General features: G+C 42.6%; 1 protein-coding gene across 8 annotated transcripts in view; it reads left to right on the top strand.

The window, feature by feature from the left end:
• Nucleotides 1-15,133, top strand: part of ANKRD44 (ankyrin repeat domain 44) — a 380,176-nt gene that overhangs the window by 93,994 nt on the left and 271,049 nt on the right. The window lies entirely within an intron of this gene.

The following is a 15,133-nucleotide window of genomic DNA, read 5'->3' as shown; positions in this document are numbered from 1 at the left end:
GATTTGTGGCTCATTAGCGTCAGTGACTCCTAACTGCCTATTCTCATCCTTGAGTCTTTCCAGCCATATGTGAATGATACATGCTCAGAGTCCCTTCTAATTATGATAATTTCCTCTTGTCCTCCTGAATGCTGGTAACAGCGCTAATAGCAAGATGGAAGTGAAGCTTTGGATAGAAATTCTATGTCTTGAAACTCCTTGGGACCTCTTCCATACCACCCCTACCCATTTCCCTCTGGTCAAGGCTTGAGTATTAGCTCTATCGTCTGGGACTGCAGGACCTAAGTTTAAAACCTTGAGTGAAATTATTTTGCTTCTTTAGGCCTCATTATTCTGAAAGACTGGATAGGAGTGGTATTTATCCCAGACGGTAGCTTTGAATTTTGATGGAGATAATGTATGTAAAGGCTTGTGCAGTCACGCTGTCCAGAGATGAGGCTCTTACTCCCTGTCTTCCAGATCCTCACTGGAATGCACCCTTTGCAAGACACCTCCTCCAGGCCAGCTGCTCCCTTCTTGAATTCCCATAGCACTTCACTGGTATTTCTTTCTAGCACTTAACAGTTATGTGCCTGACATGATGGTTAAAATTTTACCTTCCCTTTGAGACTCTGAGCACCTCTAGGCTAGGGAAGGGCTTGGTGCACTCCGTGTCCTCTATACTTGTGGGTACCAAACCAAGAGGAGGATCAATATCACTTGAGGAGCTTTGAAAAATAGATTCCTTTGGGAGGCCGAGGTGGGCCAATCACGAGGTCAGGAGATTGAGACCACCCTGGCTAACGCGGTAAAACCCCGTCTCTACTAAAAATACAAAAAATTAGCTGGGCTTGGTGGCAGGCACCTGTAGTCCCAGCTACTTGGGAGGCTGAGGCAGGAGAATGGCGTGAATCTGGGAGGCAGAGCTTGCAGTGAGCCGAGATTGTGCCACTGTACTCCAGCCTGGGCAACAGAGTGAGACTCCATCTCAAAAAATAAATAGATTCCTGGGTTCTAGCCCCAGAGAGCATCCTTATGAGACAGGCTGGAGCCTAGGCACCTGGATTTTTCATGAATGCCACAGGTGTTTCTGCTGTGGGTGGGCCTCAGACCCCAGTTTTAGAATCAGTTCTATAAGGCAGTGGTTTCCAACCTTATCAAACCCAGCATCCCCTTTTATATATTTTGTAACATCCTCTTCCTGAAATGGAAACTCACAGATAATAGAACTCACACACAATATTTAAAAAGAAATCAACATAATACTCTAATTATAAAGGAGAAGCAACATGAAAATAATTTATAATAAAGTAGTATGTATTTCAATATGGGGACAGCTATATTGAAGACCTAATGAAATAGTTACAGTTTTGCTCATAAATCAGTTTGTATTTAAGAAATATTCAGCTGAATAGTTTCAGTTATATATTAGTACTCTTATATATAACCCTAGAAATAAGGGCAAAAAAGTCTTTTCTTGTGTATCACTAAGAATATGACAACTATAAATATAGACCAACACAGGTGTGTTATAGAGATGTCTCATTAATCATGAATGTCATTTCTGTAAAAGTCATCATTTTTAGAGATGGTGTAAAAAACTCTTAGCAAAGTTCTTTTCTTAATTTTCCTTTTTTGTTTTTTTTGAGACCAAAAAAACTCTGTTTTGCTCATGCTGGAGTGCAGTGGCATGATTTCAGCGTTCTGCAACTTCTACCTCCCGGGTTCAAGTGATTCTCCTGCCTCAGCCTCCCAAGTAGCTGGGATTACAGGTGCGTGCCACCATGCCTGGCTAATTTTTTTATTTTTACTAGAGACAGGGTTTCACCATGTTGGGCAGGCTGGTCTCGAACTCCTGACCTCAGGTGATTTGCCCACCTTGGCCTCCCAAAGTGCTGGGATTACAGGCGTGAGCCACCGCGCCTGGCTGGTAAAGTTCTGAACAAAATACATTACATTCTTCCCTCGATTTATAGGGTAATCAAATTCCTAGAGAATTTAGTGTATTTAAAACTAAACAATGTATTTTTATGAAATGCATAGTTAAGATCTAGACTTAGATAATTATATAGACTCTTTCCCCCTCTTTTATGAAAATCATGTGGGATGTGGGCCAATCCACCATGAAAAGAAATTTTCTAGAGCACTGTAGGACTGTAGTGTTCCTGCTCCCACCCCCCATATGCCAGCAGAGCCCTGCAATCATTGTAATGACCAAAAGCCCCCAACCCGTTTCCAAAGCCTGTAGGGGCAGTGCTACCCTACTGAGAACCACTGCTGTGGACATAGAAAGTCCAATAGCCCTAAATTATCATCAGTACAGAGCCCTTGTGGCCCCCAGCAGGTTGCCCACCCCCCCCCAACATGGTGCTCTATACATATTTGTTAAATAAGTAAATGAATGAACTACCAGACTTTGAATACTTGAAGTAAATGGCATGGATTCCCCCTTCTAAAATTTTATGAGTGTGTGGTGTGTGTGTGTGTGTGTGTGTGTGTGTTTTTAAAGAGACTGGGTCAGCTGGGCACGGTGGCTCATGCCTGTAATCACAGCAATTTGGGAGGCTGAAGTGGGAGGATCTCTTGAGCCCAGGAGTTCAAGACCAGCCTGGGCAACATAGTGAGACCTTGTCTCAACAAAAAATCCAAATGTTAGTTGGGTGTAGTGGCATGTGCCTGTAGTCTCAGCTACTTAGGAGGCTGAGGTGGGAGGACTGCTTGAGCCCGGGAAATTGAGGCTGCAGTGAGCTGTGATTACACCACTACCACTGCACTCCTGTGTCTCGCCTGGTTGACAGAGCGAGAGTCTGTCTCCAAAAAAAGAAAAGAGACAAAGTCCAATCTGTCACCCAGGCTGGAGTGTCATGGTACAATCACAGCTCACTGTAGCCTCAAAATTCAACATTGTCAGGTTCAAGCAATCCTCCTACCACAGCCTCCCAAGTAGCTGGAACTACAGGTGCACGCCACCAGACCCGGCTAATTTTTGTTTTTGTTTTTTTTTCATAGAGATGGGGTTTCTCTTTGTTGCCCAGGCTGATCCTGAACTCCTGGCCTTAAGCAATCCTCACACCTTGGCCTCCCAAAGTGCTAGGATTACAAGGCATAAGCCTCCATGCCAGGCTGAGTGATTTTTTTTCTAAATCTAAACCAGAATTGGCCTCTGTTCTTTGTCCCATTATAGAAAGCCTAAAGTACTTAAAACTGAAAAAGGGCTTTGGTGCAGGTTGGGTTCTCTAGAAGAAGATGCTAAGATGGAATCCGGGGTGTGAGATGCTCGTTAGGGACCAATATGTAGGAAGGGAAGGACGCAGGACTGGGCCAAGGGAAAAGTTGAAAAGGCCTCAGCACACCTGGCAGGAAGCCCTGGAGTGAGTGAGTGCAGTCACCGTGTCCTGCTTTGGGCCATTGTGGGCCTTTATATCCTTACCTCTCGGTTACAGGCAGGTTGTCACAGGAAGGGTGTGATCTCAGGTGAGGTGGCTCTCTGCAGCAGGGGCAGACCCTGAAGGAGCTGGCAGCTGGAGGCCATGTGCTGACCACACTCTGCACAGCTGGGCAGCAAGCCCTTATCTGAAGAAAGGTCATCTCAGTCTGCCATAGGCTTTCATAGAGACCCTCACTGTGCCTCAGAGCAACCCTAGGAGATGGGTACAGTTATCATTCCCATTTTATAGATGAGGAAACTGAGGCTGAGAGAATTTTCACTAACTTCCCTGATGTAATTACCTAACTAGTTAGTGTCTCAGTGAGAACAGGAACATGACTTCTAAGTGCCAGGTCCCCTTAGTGATGTCCACATGGACTTGACAGTTCTCATTCATTCATTCAGTCATTTGGTTGGTTGGTGTGAAGTGACATGCTCCATGCTGCAGTGGGGCAACTGAGCTGCTCAAAAGCCTGTCTGATTCATATATATATATATATTTTTTGTGGTTGGTTGAGTAGCTTACAGGTAGGTTAGCATGGTGAGGTGGAAACATCTGAATCCTTTTATTCACAGCTTTTATCACTTGATCAGCTTAAGGAATTAATTTTTAAAATCCTTGACATGCCTGAGAGCTGCTTGTTTTGTGATAAGATTTTCGTTATAGGTTGTTCCTAGCATAGACAAGGACATTTGATTTAGGGCCTTAGGCCTTCAAGATATCACTTCCCAGTCTCCAGCCAACTGGTGTTTGTGGGTGAACCAACCAGCTGGCAGCTGCCTCGGGAATCTGATATGCACTCCAGGAAGCCCAGGCCGCAGGTGCTGGCCTGGCTCCTAGGCCCTGCACCCTCTTCCTCTCTTTTTCCTGGGTAGCTTCAGCTTAGGCTCTCAGTGGCCTAGTGAAAAAGGGTTCAAACCATTTCTAGATCCCCCACTGGGAAGCGCTATCTTTAATCAAAGGCAACGCATTTCGGCTACTGTGTGTTAGAATAATTTTGGCTTTTTAGCACATCAAATGGGAATGACTGTTAGACTATAAGGCTGGCCACAGGCAAGTCCAGTGGAATTCTTAGAACTGTCAGCCTTCTTAACTCTGGCAGATGAAATAAGCATAACATAAACACCATTTTTAGTATAATACTCTAGTATTTTTGAGAGCAGAATTCTTTTAAAATAATTTTTAAAAATTACAAAATATATGCTCACTGGAAAAATGAAATCTTTTGTCCCCTCCAATGCTGTCACATCCCTGGGGTCCTCGGTATTAACAGTTGCATGTTTTTTGTCCCTCCTTTCTCTGTGCTTATTTGAACATAAATATATTTGACCATGTTTTTCTTCTTCCTTTTCAATAAGCATGACACCAAATATAGGTGTGTTATAAATTGCTTTATCCGTTAAACAATATATTATTGACATTTTCCCCCAGGTTAATACATAACTTCATAATATTCTGCAGTGTGGATGTATCATGATTTATTCAGTCATTTCCCCTGTGGGTGGACACTTGTTTCCAGTTTTTGTCATTAAAATAATGCTACTCCTACATGCTCTGCAGAGCTGGGGATAGGGAAGTGAACAAAAGAGAGATGCTCCAAGCTTTCCAGAAGTTTATGTTGTAGTGGTGGGAGGTCATCTATAAATAGGTAAAGCAATAGATGAAATAGGAAATAGCAATTAGAGATAACGGCTCTGAGAAAAATAAAGACATGCCATCGTAGAGGAAAGGCCTCTTTAAGGAGGTAAACTAAGCTCAGACCACATGCCTGAGGAGACAGCCTTCTGGACACCTGCAGTGAGAACATCCCAGGAGAGGGAGGGTAGATTCTGGTCCTAGTGGAATCTGTCAGCCTTCTGCAAAAGTTGTAGCAATTCACTCCCCGCCCAGCAGCTCTTGCAGAAGCCCTGTTTCTCCACATCCTCCTCAGTTTTCAGTGTTAATCATCTTTACATTTTTTGTCAATCTGCTATGTGAAAATGGATATTTCCCAGACACCTTTTTAATATGCTCATTGACCTTTTGCATCTTTCTTTTCTTTGAATTGCTTATTCATTTAATTTGCTGTTAAAAAAATTGGGTTAACTATCCTCTTCTGACCAGTTTGTAGGAACTTGTTGTTTATCAGAATCCGTGGCTTCTTACATGTCCTGACAAATGTCTCCTCATCTTTCTTCAGTCTCTTTCACTCTGCGACTTCTTTCCTTCAGTCCCAGAGGAAGCAGGCCTGGTGAATGCTGAGGAATTAAGAACCTCGGGCCTCGGGCCTTTGAGCTTTTCAATGGCCCCAAAATATGTCTGAAATTAGGAAAAAAGTTTGTATTGGCTTCTTTGAATACTGAAAGAAAATAGCAAAATCCAAGTTAATGTATATTTAATCAAATACCTATAAGACCTAACTTGATGTCAACTAATCATTTATAAGTCAACTTAATATACAGTTATTTATAACCCAAATTAAAGTTAATTTATTTTTTGTGTGGGAGGTGGGTGTCCTAGTCTGCTTTGGTGGCTCTAACAGAATACCGTGGACTGGGTGGCCCATAAACAACAGGAATTTATTTCTCACAGTTCTGGAGGCTGCTGTCAAGGCGCTGACCAGATTTGGTGTCTGGTGAGGGTCCAATTCCCGGTTCATAGATGTCTGTCTTCCTGCTGCATCCTCACATGATGGAAGGGGTGAGGGAGCTCTCTGGGTCTATTTCATAATGGCAGCAATCCCACTTTAAGGGCTTCACTCTCCAAACAAAACAAAACAAAACAAACTTTTTAGTCTTGGCTTACCCCATTGTATTAGTCCATTTGGGCTGCTAAAACAAAATATCATCAACTGGGTGGCTTATAAACAATAGAAATTGGCCAGGCACGTTGGCTCACGCCTGTAATCCCAGCACTTTGGGAGGCCAAGGTGGGCGGATCACAAGGTCAGGAGTTCAAGACTAGCCTGACCAACATGATGAAACCCCATCTCTACTAAAAATACAAAAATTAGTTGGGCATGGTGGCACGTGCCTGTAGTCCCAGCTACTTAGGAGGCTGAGGCAGGAAATTGCTTGAACCCGGGAGGCGGAGGTTGCAGTGAGCTGAGATCGCGCCACTGCACTCCAGCCTGGGTGACAGAGTGAGACTCCATCTCAAAAAACAAAAACAAAATACCAAACAAACAAATAAAACAATAGAAATTTATTTCTCCCAGTTCAGAAGGCTAGGAATTCCAAGATTGGCGTGCCTGCCTGGTAAGTTTCTGATAAGGGTGCTCTTCTAGTTGCAGGCTGCAGACTTCTTGTTGTGATCTCGATCTCACATGATGGAAGGAGCTAGCTAGCTCTCTGCAGTTTCTTTTATAAGGGTCATAATCTCTAATTCCCTCCCAAAGACTCCAGCTTCTAATACTATCACTTTGGTGATTATAATTTCAACATATGAATTTTGTTGGGGACAAACATTCAGGCGATAGCAGCCCTCTAAGAGAGTTTTAAAACCTTGGGCTGGGTGTGGTGGCTCATGCCTGTAATCCCAGCACTTTGGGAGGCCAAGGCAGGCAGATCGCTTGAGCCCAGGAGTTCATGACCAGCCTGGGCAACATGGTGAAACTCCATCTCTACAAAAAATTTAAAAAATGGTGGTATGCACCTGTAGTCCCAGCTACTAGGGAGGTTGAGGTAGAAGGATCACTTGAGCCCAGGAGGTTGAGGCTGCACTCCAGCCTGGGCAACAGAGCGAGACCCTATCTCAAAAACAAAGCAACCAACAAACAACAAAAAAACCTGATTTGTGATGCATTAGTGGATTGTGAATTTAATGAGCTATGGCTACATTAAAAAATAGAACAGAGAATATAATTTTATATCACATTTAGTAAGATAATGTCAGTCTGTTAAGGATTCTATAGCAAAATAGCTTAGACTGGGTAACTTATAAACAACAGAAATTTATTGCTCACAGTTCTGTAAGTTGGAAAGTTCAAGATCATGGCACCAGCAGATTCATCTATGATGCTGAGGGCCCGCTCTCTGCATCATAGATGGTGCCTTCTTGCACAGTCCTCACATGGTGGAAGGAACAAGCTCCCTCAGGCCTGTTTTATAAGGGCACTAATCCCATCCTAAAGGCCCCACCTCTTAATACTATTGGGAATTAGGTTTTAACATATGGATTTTGAGGGCGCACACAAACATTCAGACCGTAGCAGATAGATATGGTTTCATGAAACTTTTCTTAAGGTTGTGTTTTTGTGTGTCTAGACCAGCCTCATAATTTGTGGGATTTAGTGCAACATGAAAATGCAAGACTCCTTGTTAAAAAATTTTTATTTCAAGATGGCAGTAGCAGAGCATTTAACCAAGAATGGGGCTCTTCTCAGCATGGGGCCCTGGGCAGCTGCACAGTCTGCTTGCCCTGGTGTGTGTATATACGTGTATGACCTGGGTTGAGTTGGAATATTATTTTCTAAAGCCACTGTAGTGATGTGTGCCAAGATCCACAGAAAGGATGGTTGTGGACACCAGTGTGGGGTGCCATGAGCTTTCAGCCACTCTTCCTTGGTCTGCTCATCTGCACCTTGCCAGCTGGCTCCGCTCCCTCCATTCCTGCCTGCCGGTACCCACTTTCTGCCATATTGGCTCCTGTTTGGTTATGCCCAGCTCCAATGCCACAGCTTCCTTGTCTCCAGCTCCCCCTTTCCCTGACTTGCTTAGTGAGTCTGGAGGCCCTTGGGAAATGGCTCAGACACTGCCTACAATTAAATGCTAAGGTTTCTTTTACCTTTGACCCAGATATCTCTCCTCTGCGTTTAGTCTGCTGTTTATTACTTCTTAGAAATTCCACCTGGATGTCCCTGAAGGGCTTCGGACTCATTTTCCACCTCACCTTTCCATCCCCCTCCAAAGCTGCTCTTACTCCTATATTTGTCACTTTGCTTGGTGCCACGAATGTTTACTCAGTTGTTCAAGCTGAAAACTGTGGGGATTATTCTTTATTCTTTCATTCTTTCTTCTTCCCCACCTCCTCAGATCTCATGAGTTGCCAAGTCTTGTAAGTTTGACCTCCTCCATAATTGCTTTAGAGTCTGTTCTCTCTCCTCCACATCTGGCACAGAGTCTGACTCCCGAGCGGCACGTGCAAGGCCTTAACTCTGACCTTTACCTGCATTCTCATCCTCACCTCCCACCCCTGTCCCCCAACCGCTGCTCCAGCCACACATCTGTTCCCCCAGGTTCTCAGGCTTCTTAACTGGGAGCAGTAGCATCCCCCCATCCTTGAGGACATTTGGAAATGTGGGAGGGGCATTACTTTAGTTGTTGTCATGACTGGGAGTTGCTGCCAGCAATGAGTGGGTGGGGTCTGAGACAGCAAATGTCCTGCAGTGTGTGGGACAATCTACCAGACATGGAAGTGTCCTATCCAGAATTGCAGGTAGCCACCCTGCTGAAAAACAGAACGTGCTGTTTCATGCCTCTGCCCTTTGCACCTCCCTTTGTCTGAGATGTCTCTTCTCAGCCTTCTCTGCCTGGGAAATTCCTACATGTTCTTTGAGTTCCAGCTTAAAAATGCCACTGTCTCTCCAAAGCCTCCTGTACCCATTTTGCACACCAAGGTTAATTGGTCCCAGGGTACTTATACCTCCCATGGGCCGCTTTGAGTGTGTATTTTCCTGGCTTTGTCCTCCCAGTATCTAGCATGGTTTGGCAGGTAGTAGGTGGGCAGTAAACTAGAGGGTGGCATGGCTTAAAGAAATGCCATCAAGAGCCCCTCAGCTCTGCAGTTCTTGGATTAGGCTTTACTTGTTATACTTCAATTCTATCTTCTCCTTCTTCCCCTGCCCCCTCTTTTCCTTTCTCAATTGCAGCCTTTCTAACTCCAGCATGCGCTTCTTCATTACTACAGATTGGCTATCTTCCATAGTTACAGTCATCTGCGGTTCCTCGAGGCATCTAAGAATTGAAATAGATCTTGGCCATCTTTGCTCCCGAGGTGTGATTGCAGTAGTTACAGCTCCCGTTTCCAAGGCAACAGCCTTCTGGTTATGAGTAGAGTGCTTCTCTTAGTGGATCTCCATTAGGAGAGAGGAGCCTTGCTGCTCCTATCTCCATATTCAAACTTTCCCTGCTTTATTGCTTATTTATAAAAGGCCAGTTTACACTGGAACAAGGCAGGGATAAAATGTTACTCTGCTCTGGCAGTTTAAAAACTTTTTTGAAGCATACTATACATGTGGAAGAGAGCACATTTAATAAGTATATATCTTCATGAATACGCTCTATGAGTAGCACCCAGATCAAAAACAAACAAAACAAAACAAAACAAAAAAAACCAAAAACACATTACCAGCACCCCAAAGCTTAATGGCTTTTCATGGAAATGTTGGACTTTTTTTGAGTATGCATTTCTTATTTTATCTGAGTCATATTTTTTCCCCAAACCAGCTGTAATCTAAGGTTCCATGAGATACATCCTGATTTAAGAACCCTGAGCAATCAACACACAGATTAGATAGGTAGCTTTAGATCATTACAATTTAAAAAAACGTTTTAAAACATGATTTTCCTAGTGTTAGGGAGGCATCTTAGGGATGAAAGCCTCCAGTCTGATGGATTCCCAGTTCTGTGGAGTGAAGGCAGGGTGTATGAGGAAGGGCTCAGTCCAGGCTGATTCCTTAAGCTCATGAAAAGCAGATGCATGCAGACATACAGACCCCCTCCTTATCCCATTCACCCCATTCTTCCACTTTAAAAAAGTCACTTGGGTATTAGCTGGTGCAAGTGGAATCAGCTTTTGGAATCAGATCATTCCAGAGTGAATCCCATCTCCGTCATCCATGCCATGTGACTACAATTCCTTTCCTCTCTGGATTTTAATTTCCTCACCTATAAAATGGGAACAGTATACTTCTCTTGCAGACTTAAAGTGAGGAATAAATGAGATAACGAATGTGAAAAATGCCACCATTGTGTTTGGTTCACAGAAAGTCACAAAAAATGATAGTTTCTCTCTTTTCTTACCCAAAGTTGGAAATTGTCAGAGCCTTCATCACATTGTTCTCAGATAACTTGTCATCTCTTTGCCTCCTATTTCCCCTGCCCCAGTGCATCTCAGATGCTTCTTTCTCCAGATTTATCTTCCTGAACCACTCTTTCTACCTTTGCTGTTAAAAAGACTGATAGATTTTCACGGCACGTGTGCTGAAGCTGGGCATAGAAGGGCTTCATAGATCAGCTCCACAGCTTCTGGGGTATCCCTCACCTTATCCTTCCCATTGTGATGCCCTTGGACCCTGGTGAAGGAGGTAGTTGGCCATGCTGTGACCTTCTTTTCCTATCGTAAAACCTGTGCTGAGTTCCCCAGCCTTGCCACAGTCTAAGACATTTGGCTCCTTCCTGGAGATCCCATTCTGGATCCAAGGATTTAAGGAGCTCCAGCCTGACTCTGAAACTCTGTGTCAAGTGAGGTCTGGCCTTGCCTTTGTGTCCCTTGTTGGGAGACTGGGCTTTGGCTTTGTTCCCAAGTTGTGATTTCTATCTTGCCCCTGATTCTGGTGTCTTTCTCAGTTCCTGCCTTGGTGTCTTACCCAACCCCATCTCCTCTGGAATGGCTTCTTCCCTTGGACACTCAGCAAGGAGAGACAGTCTTCCTTCCACTCCTGGTGCTTTGTCTTGGACACCCCTACTCTAGCACTGAACCAGCTGCTTACTTAGATAACCAGCATTATCTGGAGCCACTGTTTTCAGATACCCTGTCTCATGGAGCAAGTGCCTTTTAATACCACAGCATGTCATTTCAGCATGAATTGATTGGGTACACTTATTTGGAACTTGGCTATCTGGCCTTTTACCTATCTAGAACATGGTGGAGAATCAAGATACATTAAAAAATGGAGCCAAACATAGATGTGTCAAAGTCTAAGGATCATATTTTTTACTCTTAGGAGAAGGCCTTAGGCCCTCAGAGGCATGTACTCTTACTTTAGACACATGGCTAATTGGCTTTTAAGTGCACAATAAATTAGCAACAGCCAATTATTCACAATAGGGAGAAATGACAACCTATTAGAAAGATGGGGGAGGATGGGAAAAATGATAAATGCATAAAGGAGCTGAAAAATTACATTAAAGATTCTGGAGTGATTTTAGCATTTTAAAAGACACTGAGAGCATCCTTGAAATACAGAATGTGCATGATGGCGACCCTTAGTCATCTGCAAAATGTCCTTATAATTTTCTCAAGATGATAGGGAAGAATGTTACTATACATTTTAAGATGTCTACCTAAAATAGCTAAAATAAAAAGACTTCCATGTTTATTCAGGCTAAACCTTCATTCATTCATCTAATATTTAATAAATGCCTTGATATGGCATTGTTCTAGGTGCTGAGAATATGTTACAGAGCAAAACAGACAAAATCCCTGTCCTCTTGGATATTAATCTAGAAGACTGGGCTTTTCAGAGAAAGTAATTCTCCATGACCTGAGAGGGTCAAACTTTTTGCCTTTATTATTTTTAATAGACCGTATAGGACATTTTTCTATATTGTGAATAGAAGATTAAATGGAAGAGATTATTTCTCAGATGGTCAAAACTGACTCTATGAGTGTCATAAAAGACATTGAAAGCCTCTGAGGTGCTTGACTTACTTAGAGTATTTCATTTTTCATCACAACAGATAGTAGGAAGTGCGATTTGTTTTTTGCTGGTGGGGAAATGGCAGAATAGAAAGGTGCAATGACTTGCCTGAGGTTATACCGAGTTTAGTGACACTCTTGCATGCCCATACTAGATGATTTCTCATTTCCAAGGTCAAGTCTCTTGGTTAGGGACTGTCATTCAGTTCGTGTAAAGAAAAAGGGAGGAAAATGCCAAAATTTTAAATATAAAAGGTGAAAAATTGAGTGATTTAATGTTTGTGTAATTAGTCCTAAAATGAATTCCTCATCTGTGGTTTTCTGGGTCAGACAGCAGACTTGAGATCTGTTTGTATATTAGTGGCTTAACTGGCTCTCTTAAGGATGTAATTTCAACTGTAATTTTCCATTTTCCCCCCTTTCCTCTGGCGTCCTTATAGAAAGTTCTTAGCTGTTATTTGAGGCTTTCTAAAAATTATCAAACTGAAGTAGCTACTGAGCTTTTATTTTGGTCCTTAATCAGAAAGGACTGAAAATGATGGTTCTTGGTGGCGAATTCTTTAGATAGTCTTCACCTCCAGTTGAACCCCTGAAAGACTATGAGTTCCAGCCTGGCCAGGCAGCTACCACTTCTCCAATAGGTTCTACTCGCATGAGCAATCATTTTCCCATGAAAGCACAACGCCTTCATGTACAGCTTTCCTTTTACCTGGTATTCAGTTTGTGATGTTCTGCTTGGAGAGTGAGCATTTGATTTATTATTTTTACTGAAGGTCATTTTTATATAGGGCTATGTCATATGCTTTACATTTTAGCCCTTGGAGGACGTGACAAAATGCTTTTACTACTCGATTTCAATTTGTGAAAACATAGGTTTTTCGGATTAGAACTCTTATGTTATACTGCTAATAAAGCCAAAGGGTTGAAATATTATTAAAAACATTCCTTTTTGTCTCTTTTTTATATCATGGAATTATGTGCTTTTTCAAGTGTTAAAGGAAAGTGATACCCATTGGTTTGCAGTATTTTCATGGTAACATTTAATATGCTTTGTACATAAATGGTCTCAATTATAATACTCTCTGCATATGAGAAACCCTACACTTAGGAAATAGAGAATCATGAAACAAAATGCTCTGTCATTTTTATTAGACAAGGCAGACACAGTAAAGAAAAAAAAAAGAGGTAGCCCATGACTTCATTTTTAAAAAGCTGTTACTGGCTGGGTGTGGTGGCTCACACCTGTAATCCCAGCACTTTGGGAGGCTGAGACAGGCAGATCACTTGAGGTCAGGAGTTCGAGACCAGCCTGGCCAACATGGTGAAACCCTGTCTCTACTAAAAATTCAAAAAATTAGCTGGTGCTGTGACGCACCCTTATAGTCCCAGCTATTTGGGAGGCTGAGGCAGGAGAATCACTTGAATCCAGGAGGCAGAGGTTGCAGTGAGCTGACATCATGCCACTGCACTTCAGCCTGGATAACAGAGCAAGACTCTGTCTCCCCACCCCCTCCCCACCAAAAAACAAAAAACAACAAAAAAAAAACCTTTTACGTAAGGAGTACATTAGGATTTCTCTGTCTAAAATAAGAAAAAGCTACCTGGCATGTGGAATGGGCTCATGATGTCTTTGCACTTATTTGAATTTTTGGCTAGAGTAGGATTTGGGGTTGATGTTGGACAGAATATTTCTATGAGGACTGAATTCTGTGGGAGGTTTACTGGGTTTTCTCAGTGTGCCCAAGATGCTGCTGACTCTTTTACTGTCCTTGTTATTGAGCCAACTGTCGTTTTTATCTTCTAAATGGCAATGACCATTTAAAAATTGAGAACTTTTAGTGTCTTTTAAAAGAAAACCATATAATTTTTAAGGAGCCTATGAAAGCTGACCTGGTAACTTTGACCTAAGTATTTTGTCCATTTTGTCTGGGATATAGAGTCATGGGTTTTGATTTCTTGAACTTGGGAAATGTTCTTTGCTAATCACCCTCAGGGGTCTGGAAAAGGTTAAGGAAAGGTTCCCATATTATAAATGATGTGAAGGATTCTAGTGCCCAGGAGCATCCTGCCATCTCTGACTAGAGACAGAGATGGGGAAGACAAGACTAACCCTTTACTGGATGGGTGCTAGAGCCGAAGACTTTCTCCTTCTGTGAGGATGTCCTGAGGGAAAGGGAGGAAATCCACCCCATGTTATGAACTATTTATTGCAGCTCTGACTTCAAGGATTGTGAAAAATGATACTAAAAACTCAAAAAGGTTGATGCTATCATCAAACTCTGACAGTGCATGCTGAAAACATGCTGGGAAATTCCCTTCGAGAAATCCAGGGTGCTTTCTGCGTAAGGAATGGCTATCAAAACAAAAGATAGCGGTTGAATTCAAAGTGCTTCAAGAGAGGTATTAGTTGGGATACTTATTTGGTCAAAATTAGAACACAGAAGTTTATTTTACTCTCATCTATGATGGTCTGAGCATAAACAAACCAAGACTGAGAAGATGACTCCATGATGTTGGGGATAAAGTTTTCTTTTATTACTATGCCATCTCTACCACATAGCTTCTATCTTTCAGCTAAGATAGTTGCTCCATCTTCTATCACTATGGGAAAAGGAAGTAGGAAAGAGGAGGGCAGCCTCCTTTCTTTTCCTTTTCCTTTTTTTTTTTCTTTTTAAAATAAGAAACATGATCTCACTATGTTGCCCAGGCTGGTCTCAAGCTCCTAGGCTCAAGTGATCCTCCTGCCTCAGCCTCAGGCGTAGCTGGGACTACAGATGCATACCACTGTACCGGGCTTCTAGCCTCCTTTCCTTTTAAGAACATGACCTGGAAGTTGAAAACATCTTATTCCATTAGCCAGAATCAATCACATTATTAATTTTCTACAAGGCAGGCTGGGAAATGTAATCTTTAGGGAGGCCGCCATGTGCCTAGCTAAGGCTTCTGTTACTATAGAGGAAAGAGAAGATGGATACTGGGGAGACAGCTAGGAGCCTCTGCTACACCAGAATAGTAACATTTGCCCTTCAGCATTCCCGTACTGCTGTGGCTTTCAGGCAAATTCAAACTTGACATAACACCTTTTTTTTGCTTTTTCTTATTAATAC

This window comes from Pongo pygmaeus, chromosome 11, assembly GCF_028885625.2.
Source record: "Pongo pygmaeus isolate AG05252 chromosome 11, NHGRI_mPonPyg2-v2.0_pri, whole genome shotgun sequence".
In the NCBI taxonomy this organism is placed as follows: domain Eukaryota; kingdom Metazoa; phylum Chordata; class Mammalia; order Primates; family Hominidae; genus Pongo; species Pongo pygmaeus.
The sequence above is the reverse complement of the archived record's forward strand: the minus strand, read 5'-3'. Positions and strand labels throughout refer to the sequence as shown.